At 39.2% G+C, this 13,366-nt stretch overlaps 1 protein-coding gene and 1 long non-coding RNA gene across 3 annotated transcripts in view; one reads left to right on the top strand and one right to left on the bottom strand.

Moving 5' to 3' along the window:
• Nucleotides 1-5,647, bottom strand: part of SLC8A1 (solute carrier family 8 member A1) — a 368,211-nt gene extending 362,564 nt beyond the window's left edge. For both annotated transcript variants that reach the window (XM_087863708.1, XM_087863710.1), the window contains exon 1: nt 5,473-5,647. The gene's annotated coding sequence lies outside the window, so the exon portion shown is untranslated. The remainder of the gene's footprint in view (nt 1-5,472) is intronic.
• Nucleotides 3,450-13,366, top strand: LOC123799802 (uncharacterized). Its single transcript, XR_006781709.2, has 4 exons — nt 3,450-5,120; nt 9,691-9,740; nt 10,405-10,492; nt 10,589-13,366. It is a non-coding gene; the product is annotated as an uncharacterized LOC123799802 (long non-coding RNA).

Raw genomic sequence — 13,366 nt, 5'->3', positions numbered from 1 at the left:
AAATCCTACCTCTTCTACTTACTTGCTGTGTGACCTTGGGCATATTACTTAACCTTTCTGTGCATCACTCTTTGTAAAATGCATATCTTACAAAGCAATTGTCAGAATTAATAAATTAATATATGAGACTTGCTTAGAAGCATGGTTGGAAAATAATAGAGCTCAACACATGTGAAGATAGTTTTTAGGAAACTTGCCCGGCATGGCATTAAGATGCATAGTTGGGAGTGAATAGATTTGCCTGAATCTAGAATTCAGAGCTTTAACAAAACAAAACAAAAAAAAAGGCTTTTTATTTCATAGCATGTATTTTATCCATACGGGTAAAACAGTGGTAAAATACGTAAGATTTAGAAATCGTTTGTTGAAATTATATTTCTTTAAATGAAATTCAAGAATCGCTTGCAATTGATAATGTCATTTCATATATGATCACATCTTATTTCCAGGGGGCAAACTGCTGGACAGACTAAAGGACTAGACTTATAATTACTCATCTAATTACTATTATATATTATTATTAATTGGAACATAATGCATTACTCTGAATAGAGTAACTATTCAATGGATTCTTCTATTTCTACCTAAAACACATCTCGCTCAGAAAAAGATTCAAGAAATGTCTTGTTAACTGGTGCCCTTTTCTATCACGATTATGAGTTCATTTTGAAATTGCTTTTTTGTACGTCTCTTAGTATTCATTAGTGAATATATACCTGTATTTATTTATTCTTGATAGAGTAAATGGAGAGTTTCCAGGCTCACCTTCATTTGGAGTAGGAGAGGAATTCAACGCTCATAATCAACCGAAGAGTGTTTAATCAGTACCTCCAAAGCCTCAACGTTAGTGCTGGGTTGATTTTAGGAACTGGGTTGAAAGGCATTTAAGAATTCATCTAGGGGCACCTGGGTCCCTCAGTTAGTTAAGCGTCTGCCTTCGGCTCAGGTCGTGATCTGAGAGTCCTGGGATGGAGCCTAGGAGGGCGGGCTCTAGCTCAGTGGGGAGTCAGCTTCTCCCTCTGCCCCTCCCCACCCCCTTTCCTGTGCTCCGCGAGCCTGCACGCTGGCTCGCTCTCCCTCCTCAAATAATAAATAAAATCTTAAAAAAAAAATTCATCTATACTCTCCTTGAAATGTGATCACTCTTCTACTTAGTATTTCTAGTTTCAGAGACTTCCTCGAGAGACCGATTTGATTTCACTATTGCTTACAAAGATGGTACCACCATTTATTGGCCACTATGCTAAACGCCTTGTTTGCATTTTGCTACTTAATCCTTTCACTGTGGTTTTTGCTGTTATTGTCCACAATTTACAGAGAAGGAAATAGAGGTCACAAAGATGATATTACCTGTTTGAGGTCACACAGCCAGGAGTACGCTGAAGAGCCAGAATGAAAGGCAGGTGGTCTGACTCCGCCGGCCGCAGCACTCAGAACTCTGCGGGCTGCTTCCGCCCACTACCTTAAATAGTCTTCTTTAGCCTGGGCTGAAATCTAGGAGTTTTAAGTTTTGTTTATCTGCATTTAGCCCAGACTCTTTCCTTGAAGGGTTTGGACAACGCAGTTTTCGTTTCCCACTTAAATAGAAGTCTTTTGTGGCCCTACACATCCTCATCCTATTTTGGCTAGCGTTAGTTTCTTATTCATATACTTTGATATGTGATAAATTAATATATATTTTGCATAAAATCATGCACCCTCTTTCCAAAGGTTTTGCCATTTAGAAATGCGAGAGTAAAAAAAAAAAAAAAAAAAGGCAATGATTCGCTTATTTCTTAGAAAACTGTTGCCATCCAAAATTAACAAGCCTTTTCAAGATGGCTGTTTAATAGTTGTTAAAACAATATAAAATTTCATTTAACATCCGTAGTTCAGACCATAAGGTCACATACTCATATATTTTTTACCTTTCAATCATTTTGGCTAGCACGCATATGTTTCAGGCTAAAGACATGAGAGATGTCAAATAAATCCGTATCAATCCTTTGGCTTAGAGAAAACTTCTTTTTGAATATGCTGAAACTTTTGAAGAGGAACTCCCTGTCAGCAAAGATTACATCAATAAAACTTTCAAAGAAATAATCTCTTTGGGAAAGAGCTCATTTTTAATCTTCAGCTGTGGTTCTGTTAACTCCACCTGTCGAAATAAATGGAAGTGGTTACCACTTTTTTTTTTTATTGCAAAAAGGAAGTGGTTCTTAACCTTGGCTGCATATTTAAATTTCATGGGGTAGATTTAAAAAATAAACTACCCTTGCCTGGACCCCGTGAGCATATGTAGTTCATCAGCCGTGTGGTGTGGACGGCACTCATCCCAAGTGATTCTAATCAGCAGGGAGAGGTGAGAGGCATGGGAAAAAGTCAATGGGATAGGAAAGCCCATCTTCTCACCAGCACTAAGGGCCATGGAAATTTGTTACCTTCTCGTTACTTTATATACCTTAAAACTACCTTTAAAAACCCTCTGTCATGGAATTCTTCTAACATCTTGCCATGACACTTGAAAATACCGTGTAACTTTAAGATTGAGCAAGAAGTGCCGCCAGGACAGGCTAGTTCTGATAAGAAAACCAAACGATGCGGATTCTGGGGAAACTTCACCTCCCATTGTTTAACGTTGGAGAAAGTGAAGTGTATAGCCTTTCTGGTCTTCAAATTTGTTCCCTAGTCTCATGTCACTTTTAAGATTCTTGGAATTGTCAGTGGTGGGTTTGAGACCACTCAATGTCCCACAGTTTTTAATCATCTGAGAACATTTTATTTTATTTAAAGTTCCCAAAGGGATTTTTAAAAAAAAAGTAACCAATGCTCTCACTTCCTTGAAACTTAATGACCTTTCCTGTAGGTCAAAATCTTTCATACCTCTGGAAAAGTAAACCTCTACTCTTACTTTCACACAAACTGCCCCCTTCAGTGTGCAGGGAAGTTGTTTCCCACGGAAGCCCCTGAAAGTACTTGCCCTTCCTGCTTGTTGGAGCACAAGTGACCCAGCCCAGGGGCTACTCTGCCTGGTGCCATATACATGGGAGCCTCAGATCTGTGCTCTATGCTGTTAGGATAAATTTCAACTTCTCTATCATTCCATGAATTTCCTCCCTATCCCAGCTAACTCCGGCATAGAGCATCCAAGTCTTTTTTTTTTTTTTCCACACGAGACTGTCAATACTTCCAATTCCCTTCTCAAAAATGACCTTCCCAAGATTTTCTACATGTATAGTCATCACCGAGCGCTTTAGAAGTCATAGTCAAAAGGTCAAGTAGTTTAACTATTTGCCACTTTTTTTCATAGATGCTTACATACTCCACATAAAAATAGCAGGAAGTCCCTCTTTATTACTTATATTACGCTCCTCAAATTTGCTTGCTGACGAAAAACAGGAAAAGGCATTTCTCGTGAGGAATGCACACATGAAATGTACTTGGCAGTAAGCAACTAGAAAACAGCCAATGATGTCATCTATACACTGCATCTGGTCAACAAGTACTAGTGACATAACTTCTAATAACCTTTTTACTTATTGAAAATTGCCCGGACTCTGGCTGTGCTGTTCCTTTAGAAGAGCTGGTTGGTATGTTAATTAAATATTTTAAAGCCATCCTTTTGTATGCCTGTTGTACTTTAACTAAACTTCTGACAGCTTATCCTCTGTTGGTTTAAAAAAAGAAGGTGTAGTTTATTGCCTGCCTCTCTCTCTGTCTCTCTCTCTCTCCCTCGTGCGCGTGCACAGTTATAGAATATTAGTATTTTTAAGTGAAGTAAAATAGCCTATTTTAGAGATGTGTGAAGGGTAAGTAAGTTTGAATGTGTTGTTAATTTAATGTGTTGTCAGTGTAAATAGTCTAGACATGAAAAGGAATAATTTGATAAAAACATCCATGTTTTAGTATTCTAATTTTTTAAATACTGATGAAGTATTATTATTGGAATAGAACCATGTTTTCTCCTTCTCTGCCACTTTTTTAAAATTACAGAACATTCACAATTTGAAAGAAACCACCACAAAACTGCAGTCATCTTATCTATGTCCCCTAAGCAAAGTGCTTTTCCCGCTAATTTATCTGAAGAACATCTCCTTGGTCAGTATTATAAACCATGTTATGATTTTCTTACACTTGTTTATTAATCATTTTGCATGTCATGCTTTGTCATCAGGGAAGGAAAACCACGTTCAATTTTTCTTTCTTTTTTTTTTTCCCTCTCATGCTCTAAGATTGGAAACCTAAATAACAAAGGAATTCAAATCTTGCTTGAAATACAGACACGTTATTCTCGGCAAGAGAAATCTTAAATTTACATTTCATTTTCTTGTGCAAAAATCCTCTTAATTCAATCTTGGAAACACACACACATTTTACAGATATGACCTGTAAATTTTTCCTTTGACTTTTGGGAGTGTTTGGCCATAGTTCCCAGATTTTGCCAACAATTTTAAAAGGACTGCTTTAACGATCTAATTATTACAATTTGGTAATTAGCTAGAGTAGCATTTCAAAGTGTTCTTGAGATGACTTGCCTGGGTTAACCAGTATTTTAGAAAACAGACTAGAGTCGTATAGATACTGATATTGTTCTTGTCTTCACGTTTATACTTTTACTTTGGACCCCTGAGACACACAGCGTTTGTGGTTCTGCCACAATCTAGAATTCTCAAACATCCCTGACGGCTAAACTATAATAATCTTTGGAGAAATCTCCCCTCAAGTTCCTGTGTTCGCAATCATTAACAAAAAAAGAAAGAAAAATGTTAAAGGTACCGAGAAAAGTCCAGTGCTTGCAGCTGGTTTCAGCAATTTCAACTTGCGCAAGACCCGTGTTTGTGAAAGCAAGTCAAGAAGCTTTGAACAGGATGTAATCAACCTCCGATCTGCTGAGAAACACTGCAGAAATGACTCGCCCTGCCAAAAATAATAATGTCGTCTACAAGCAGCTCTTCCATGTCTAAGGAAGAACTCGCCACACGTGTGAGTTGATGCTAGCATCAGAGGAGCAAGCAAGGAGAAGGGCAAATCCTAGCAAACGCAGCCTAAAATGCCCCGTATCAGAACCCACGGGGAGCTGTGGCCCATTCCAAATGTGCTGGCAATATCCAGGAAGATTCGTATCCGCAAAAATCCAAACGGTAAGTGACCCCGGACAAAGGGCTTATAGTTGGCAACAATTCTGCGCTGTCACTTTCCCTCTGTAACCGAGCTGCCCTGTTTTGTGAAGGCAGAGCTGTTAAATACCTCTTAGTCACCAGCCCCAACCCAAATCTATTTCTTTCTTTCTTTCTTTTTCTTTCTTTCTTTTTCTTTCTTTCTTTCTTTCTTTCTTTCTTTCTTTCTTTCTTTCTTTCTTTCATTCTCTCTCTCTCTCTCTTTTTTTTTCAAAATATCATCTGGCAGCTTCCCTCAAAGGACATCAAGAGCTCGGGAGGGAATATCTGTGAATGATCCTTTAGATAAGTTTCATCACAAAAGCCCTGCACCTACCTCTGTCAAGTCTGGGCTGCTCAGTCCGCATGGGCTGGATGTGAAAAAAGACCCGGGATGATGGCTTCTCCGAATTTACCAGAAAGAAAGGACCTGGGATGCTTGTCCTTTAAGTGTCTCTAAACATGGTTCGCATAGCTGGATCTCTGCTTATCTGTGCCTTTCGGCTTTCGCTTCCATACATGGACCTGTTCCCAACAGTAACTCCAAGCTGTGGAAAAGCAGCTCTCTGGCAGCTCTCTGCTTCATCCAACACATGGACGATAAAAATACACATATAGAGATCCTTCCAGCCAGGCCCATTTCCCACCCCGCCGTCCTGCCACTATGCCTTTTTGGAAATACGCTTTCAGATTGGCATTTCTACTCCCCAGACGTTTAGGGAACAACCGCTTTCTCCCTGATTCCCACACAGAGCTTTTAGGATGTGGGTTTGCTTAGCTTTATGAAAACAGTGGCATGGTTATATTTCCTGACCGGGGTTTTCATCCTTAAAGATCTTAGCAGTAAGATATGTACAGGACCTGCACAATGTGGAGTGAATGGCTGAGCAAATGGACATTGCATGTGAATGAATACATACATATTTAATGTATTTGTTTAGTTAGGAATAGTTATGAACACTGAATTATTTGTCTTAAAGGATCAGGTAGGAGCAGAAGGTCAATGTAATCAAAATCTCTAAGACAGGAGAGGTCAGGATTTTCCTTAAACAGCTTCTCATTTAGGATACAGTGGCAGTTCCTAATAAGCTACCATCTAGCATATAGTTTGAAATTCAGAAAACTTTTTTAAGGCTAAAGAATGTAAACTTGAGTAGAATACTAATTGCTACATTTTTAACTGTCAGTGATACTGTAAATGAAATGAAACTGTGACCTAAATTTTAAGGATGGGGATGGGGAAGGAGAAATCCAGCTCTGGCTAAGAGACATATAGGTGAGAGGTACTCCTTCAGGGGCGGTGGAAACTCCACTTAGTCTTCTAGTTTCTGGAAATCGGGCTTTTCCGTTTTAAAATTTCTCTCTCTCTCTTTTTTTTCTCCGTCTATTGTTACTCTTGTGTGTGTGTGTGCACATATATAAAAGAGAGAGTGAATTTCCAAGTAACATTTTTCCGTTCGCCATTTTTTTTTCAGAGTCATATTAAAACTCTTTTAGAGGGGCGCCTGGGTGGCTCCGCAATTAAGCGTCTGCCTTCAGCTCAGATCATGATCCCAGCGTCCTGGGATCGAGCCCCGCATCGGGCTCCCTGCTCAGCGGGAAGCCTGCTTCTCCCTCTCACACTCCCTCTCTCGCTGTCTCTCTCTGTCAAATAAATAAATAAATAAAATCTTAAAAAAAAAAAAACACTCTCTTAGAGTCTCTTGTTTGAAAAAGAAAAAATAAATTTGAGGTATACAGGAATGATTCATTTTCGTGTACTGAAATGGAGCTAGTTTGTTTAAAATATTCCAGAGGGAAAGAGGAAGGATAGATGACACAAGATTGGCAAAATGATAATCGTCACAGGTGGCTGAAGGATCAATAGGGGACTCATTAGATCATCCTCTCTACTTTGTGTATGTTTTAAAATTTGTATAAAAGAAAAGAGAGAAGAGTACAAGGTAGATATATTAATGGTGAGTTTGAAGAATTCTAGATTTGCATAATCTCTGTGCAAAGCACTGAGGCCAGAACAAGGAGGGGCAAGTTTTTTTCTTTTCTTTTATTCAAAATTTATTCTGACATTCAAACCCCTTGTCAATCAGACATATATATGTGTGTGTATATACATGTACATTCCATACGATAATACATTTTATGTTGTATAATATCTACACAACATATTACATATGCATAATATATTATCTATATAATAATACATATCCAGTATAACAATAATATATATCTAAGGAAAATTAAGATATGATATTTTAAAAGCCAACCAAATGTAGCTCAGTGATGGACATGGCAGATGGTAACCGTACCCACAAGCCATTCAGGACCCTTTCTTCTGTTCCTTTTCTCTGCTTTAGAAATCCGAAAGGTAGGGGGCACCTGGGTAGGGCTCAGTTGGTTAAGTGTCTGCCTTCAGCTCGGGTCATAATCCTAGGGTCCTGGGATCAAGCCCTGTGTAGGGTTCCCTGCACAGAGACTGGCCCAGACCAAGTAATGAGTACACATATCCTGAGTTCCTGAGTGAATAAATGGGTAAATGAGAAGGCAGGAATTCCAGGTGGACAGAGTTTGAGTCATCGTCAAGAAGCAATAAGGTACAGAATCTGCTTGACTAACAGTGAAGAGTCCACATTGGCTGAGGCTTGGGATGGACGAAACCCGAAGGACCTCGAGTGACAGGCTTAGCACGTTGGTTTTGGGTATGTTAAAGGGAGTTTGGGCACAATCAAAATTGTGATTCTTGGGGCGCCTGGGTGGCACAGGGGTTAAGCGTCTGCCTTCGGCTCAGGGCGTGATCCCGGCATTACGGGATCGAGCCCCACATCAGGCTCCTCTGCTATGAGCCTGCTTCTTCCTCTCCCACTCCCCCTGCTTGTGTTCCCTCTCTCGCTGGCTGTCTCTATCTCTGTTGAATAAATAAATAAATAAAATCTTTAAAAAAAAAATTGTGATTCTTTTATGAGACTTAATTTTCCTTCTTGATGAGACTTGATGATAATAGAATCCTACAGAAATCTTTTTTTTTTTTTAAAGATTTTATTTATTTATTTGACAGAGATAGAGACAGCCAGCGAGAGAGGGAACACAAGCAAGGGGAGTGGGAGAGGAAGAAGCAGGCTCCCAGGGGAGGAGCCTGATGTGGGGCTCGATCCCATAACACCGGGATCACGCCCTGAGCCGAAGGCAGATGCCCAACCGCTGTGCCACCCAGGCACCCCAGAATCTACAGAAATCTTGAAAGCAAATGTTTACTGAGACAAACAGGTGGGTGGGTTCTTACTTGGCTGGAAAATTCTTAATGTCTTCTTTGTTTCTAAAGGGACATCTTATTTTCTAAGTCAACTATTGAATATGTTAGAAGAGAAGAAGGAAGAGAGAGAGAGGTGTGGTAGTGTGTAATCACCCATCAGAATGAAGTGCTGGGGCTTCAGCTAGTTTAAAAATTGGTCTGCCATGCCTATATGATCACTTGCATTTTAAATTCTGCCCAGCATATTGAAAAGCAGAATCATTGTGCTTAACATAACAGATTGCATCTAGAAGTCCCCTTAAGTAATTCTAATAGCCCTATATAACAGGAATATTTAATTCATTTGGCGTTTTCATTATTAAAATATTTGATTATTTGTGTCATATATCCTTGTATGTCAGATTACATGATCTGGTGCTTTGAAGTCATCAATAGCAAGTTGGCTCTGAGCTGGCGGTATCCAGGGAGATGATCTTGGGTAAATTCATCTCATTTCTACTCTCTTCACAGGGTTTGATTTTGCTCTTTTGTGCCATTTGCAAATGATAGGCCCTCTTGCCTCCACTTTTTTCTAAACTCAAGTCCCATAATCAGCAGGAAACATTTAAAAAAAAATATTTGCAAGCAGATTTTTTTTTTTTTTTGGCCTTCCAATTATGAGCCCCCAAACAACCAAATAGAAAGCCCAGACTGGTCTCATATTCCTTCTGGGCTTTAAGGTCTCAAGCTCATCATAGGTGTCCAATGATACTCCTTTGACTTTAGATGGAACGTAAGGACCTCCCTCCAGAAGAAAACACACAAGTTGGGACAGTCCAGAGTTACTCGAGAGTTTAGTTCTATATCTCAAACAAAACAAAGCAAAACAAGATGAAACAGTATTCAATTATTTTTGTTCTCTATTGTAAACTGTAGATTCTCCTTTGAAAGTGGATTAGAATATTCCTGACTTAAGGAACTGAGCCTAGTATATACTATATAATCTATTTATAGTACCTAATATAATGTTCTATTCCTAAATAAATTCTTAAAGTGTATTTCTAAATAAATAAATTTTTAAAAAATATTAAGGACATTAATCTACACAGATTTTGCTGTTATTAGGGTTTTTTTGTCACCAGATATGGACTATAAAAAAAAAATCAGTGTTTAAAAGGCTTTACTAATTCTAATAGTGTCTCATTTAAAGTCTATTCTATCTTTTTCTATCGTCCAGTTAAGCATAATCATGTCCATGGGCTTATCTCTATAAAACAGGCAGAGACATTAATGCACAATGAAGTGTTTTGTTTTGTTTTGTTTTTGCAGATGTTTCATTGAGCTACAGGCAGAGCTTGAAGAGATGAGCTCAAACAAGGGTAAGCAATTTCAACGTGTTTTGATTGCAATTTGTGGACACCTGAGTAAAGAGAAAATGTTGGAATGCCGTAGCATTCTCTCTCACTTGGACCCCAGCGAACATTTTTGCGGAAGAAGGTGATTTAAAGGCGCTGATGACCAAGGAATCATCCTGTCAGGCTGGTTGGAGCCAGACTGAGCAAGGTCAGTCAGGTTGGTGCAGGCTTGGAAGGACTGAGCTGCGCCTGGTGAGGCTGTAAAGTTCCAGAAGCATTTCTCTGAACACACTCGGTCATTGGTCCAAAGAAAAGTCGAAAGACTTTGCAAAAGTGCAAAGTGTTAGTAAGCATTTCTGAGGAACTAACCCGGTCCAGAGGCTCACACGGCCACTGGAACCCACAAAGTATGGTATCCGTCATCTAAGCTCTTCATTAACATAGGAAAGAGGCAGGACAAGTGTTTAGAAAAATGCCCAGATTATGGGGAGATATATATTTCTCCAAAACTGAGCTTATTTTGTGATGCTTTAGAACTACCTACCAACTAATGAGATTGCTTTCTGAAGGCAACAAGTTCAGTAAATCACTCTGCTCTTCTCCAGTCCTTTCATCCCACATGTAAAATTTTAACCATGATGGACGGAGAGTCTCGGGTCCAAAACCTCACCACGTTTCTTATCCACAGATACAGGTAAATGGAAATCGCAGCTCTTCAACCACAGCATTAGTCATTGTGATTTGTTTTTAACTTGTTGCAGCATCAAATAATACTGGTAAGTGTAATAAGATGTTTCAAAATATCCCGTTGCTTGTTCATTTGCTTGGAGGACATAAAGAGGCGAATCTGAAAGCAATGTGTTCTGATCCAGAAACAGCGGGAAATGGCAGCAACCTGATCCGGAGCAATCAAGAAGGGAAGGTTTATTTTGAATGAGAGGTGTTGTCCGACTGTGAGACTGAGTGATTGCCGCTGAGAGTAAGTGCAAACACAATCACTAGTGGCTCCAGGTACGAAGTTATCGGGAACCTGCCTGGTTTCGCGTCTTTTTCGGCTGCCACGTTCACATTACATCCATAGATTGCAATACTGTCTGTGGAGGAGGAAAAGATTCTTCAGTTTATTCTTATTCTTAATGACAGCTTCTGAGCTGTCATGATTTGAAATTACAATGAGAAAAAGGCTCCTTCAGAAAAAAGGAAACAACATATTCCAAAGCCAGATTGTGTATGGGACAGGTAAGGATGCCTCATCATTAAATGGTCTTGGATATGCATTGCCTCTCCGGCCTGCCATTAATTTTTATATTGGTTGTGCTGTGTTTTCTGGACTTGTATAGCTATGGGCAAAGTCATTTCATTCCTCCTGGTCCCTAACAATGTTATTATTTTATTGATAGAGATCAAAGGAGCTGATCAATAAGCATGTGCTGTGGAATAATCTATAATTGCAACATTTTATGTTTGGATGCCACTTGAGTTTGGGAAGCACATTAGCATGCTTTATTTAATTAAACTTCACTTCAACACCAATATGTTGTCCAAAATATGTATCTCTTCAAGCCTCATTATTTTATAGTCATATCACACTTCGGGCACCTGGGTGGCTCAGTTCGTTAAGTGTCTGCTTCGGTTCAAGTCATGGTCTCAGGGTCCTGAGATGAACCCCAAGTTGCCTCAGGCTCCCTGCTGAGCAGGGAATCTGCTTCTCCCTCTCCCTTTGCCCCTCCCCCTGCTCTTGCATGCTCTCTCTCTCAAATAAATAAAAATTAAAAAGGAAAAGAAATATTCCCCAAACTTATTCTCCGTGCTTTGTTTAGTATATCTTAACAATTTAATTTTTTTAATAAAAATCTTTCTCCTGCTTATATTACAAAAACGACCACTTGATGATTAATAAATCTTTCCTTTCTTTCTTTGTGTAAGGCCTAGATGGGGCCAATAACCACATGGAATACAAACATGAATAAAATAAAGCTCTTGACCTCAATGAGATTGAAATTCACTTGTTTCTTCACCCAGTCCTTCCCAACTAGCATTCATTAGACAACTTCAGAAAAAGAAAAAAAAAAAAGCACTTATTTTAGAACCTTGGGAGTCAAGCTGGAGCCTGGGCAGCCTTTCCACTTGTTGGAACTTTTTTGTCTATGCTTAGATGTACAACACTCTTTTTCATCTGGTTGCTTTTATAATGCAAAGGGCAGAGGCAAATTATTTGGAGTACAATGAGTGGGTCCAGAGTATTGAAACACTCCTCTTCATGACAATGCCAAGTTACTTTATTTGTTCATGAAGCACTTGAAAAATGAGAAAGAACAGCAGGCCTTCAAGAGAGAACAGAGAAAGAGTTGGCTCCCAATGCTTTCATTAGCAAAAGAGGGTGTTAAAATGCATAGAAATGTTAAATCTCTCCTAAAAAAAAATCAATGAATGACATATCCAGTTGCAGCTCACTCAACCCTGATTTCACCATCATAGGCGATCTTACAAGCGAATGGTTCCGAAGCATAAAAAGTAGTTTAATTTCACCTGCTGAGTGTTAATGCATTTGAAACATTGGAGAAGAAGCTGTCAAAGGGAAATAGAATATCTGTAGCACCACCTACACTCTCTCAAACAAAAATTATAATGCATGTGTATGGAAGGAAGTCTGTTCTGTGAACACTACTTTTATTAAAATGTGTGTGTAGGCTTCAAAATGTCAGGTCTGACCATGAGACAAAAGTGTAATACCACTTGTTGGTATTCAAATAGCATTTTTCTTTTGAGGATCCCAAAGCAATTCATGGGTATAACTCAATCTTTATCGTTGTTATTCGGAATCTTAGGCAGTGTGCTTTAACGCCTCTAGCAACCTGGAAAGCGACCAGGTCTCAGGGTAGATGAAGCTTTTAGGGATTTAATTTCTTGGTAAGCCTGGCAAACAAGAGGGTAATGACCCCTAAACCAAGGCAACCCACGGGCAGTGTCTTCACGTACTGTTGCTCCACGGATGTAGGGACATTCTTCAGAGCTCCAACCCCAACATTGCTACGGTCCACGTAATGCTCTGCCATGTAACAGGCCCAACTCCTTGGAAGGTCCAGTGTCCCGACTCAGAAAGGCAGAGGGTTTATTCCAAAACGAAAATCTGGTGAAAAGCCTACGTCAGACTTTCTAGCATCATAGCAATATTTTAATTTTAAAAAATGTTCTATTTAGAGCATTTGTATTTCACATCAATATAGTTATTTTGGGATCAAGACGCCATACTAGAGAACCATTGGGTCCTTATGATATTAGGATTTATGCAAGAAAGAGCACATTGTTGCCATGGGGATGGGTAAATAGTCTTGATCTGAGACACTGGTTCCCACTGCCAAGACATGGGTGGGAGAAGGTGGTTCCCACAGACTCTGTTTTCTCTAGACTAAAAATATAGCATGATTTCTATTAAAGGGCAATTAAAAAAAATTCTCGGTGATGTGGCCTAAAAGAAGCATACCCTATCATTTTCAGAACAATTAAGCAGTGAGCTCACTATCTAATACTTGGAGATTGTATTCGTACGCAATATTAATTACATTCATGCCCTATCACATCAAAGGTGGTGTTACAACGGCAGCTTTTCTTAGTGCTGTTCACAGGGTCTTAAAAAAGAAATGGTTTAT

Source organism: Ursus americanus, chromosome 7, assembly GCF_024610735.1.
Source record: "Ursus americanus isolate L20-20 chromosome 7, mUrsAme1.1.p, whole genome shotgun sequence".
NCBI classification, from domain to species: domain Eukaryota; kingdom Metazoa; phylum Chordata; class Mammalia; order Carnivora; family Ursidae; genus Ursus; species Ursus americanus.
This window is presented reverse-complemented; position numbering and strand designations above follow the sequence as displayed.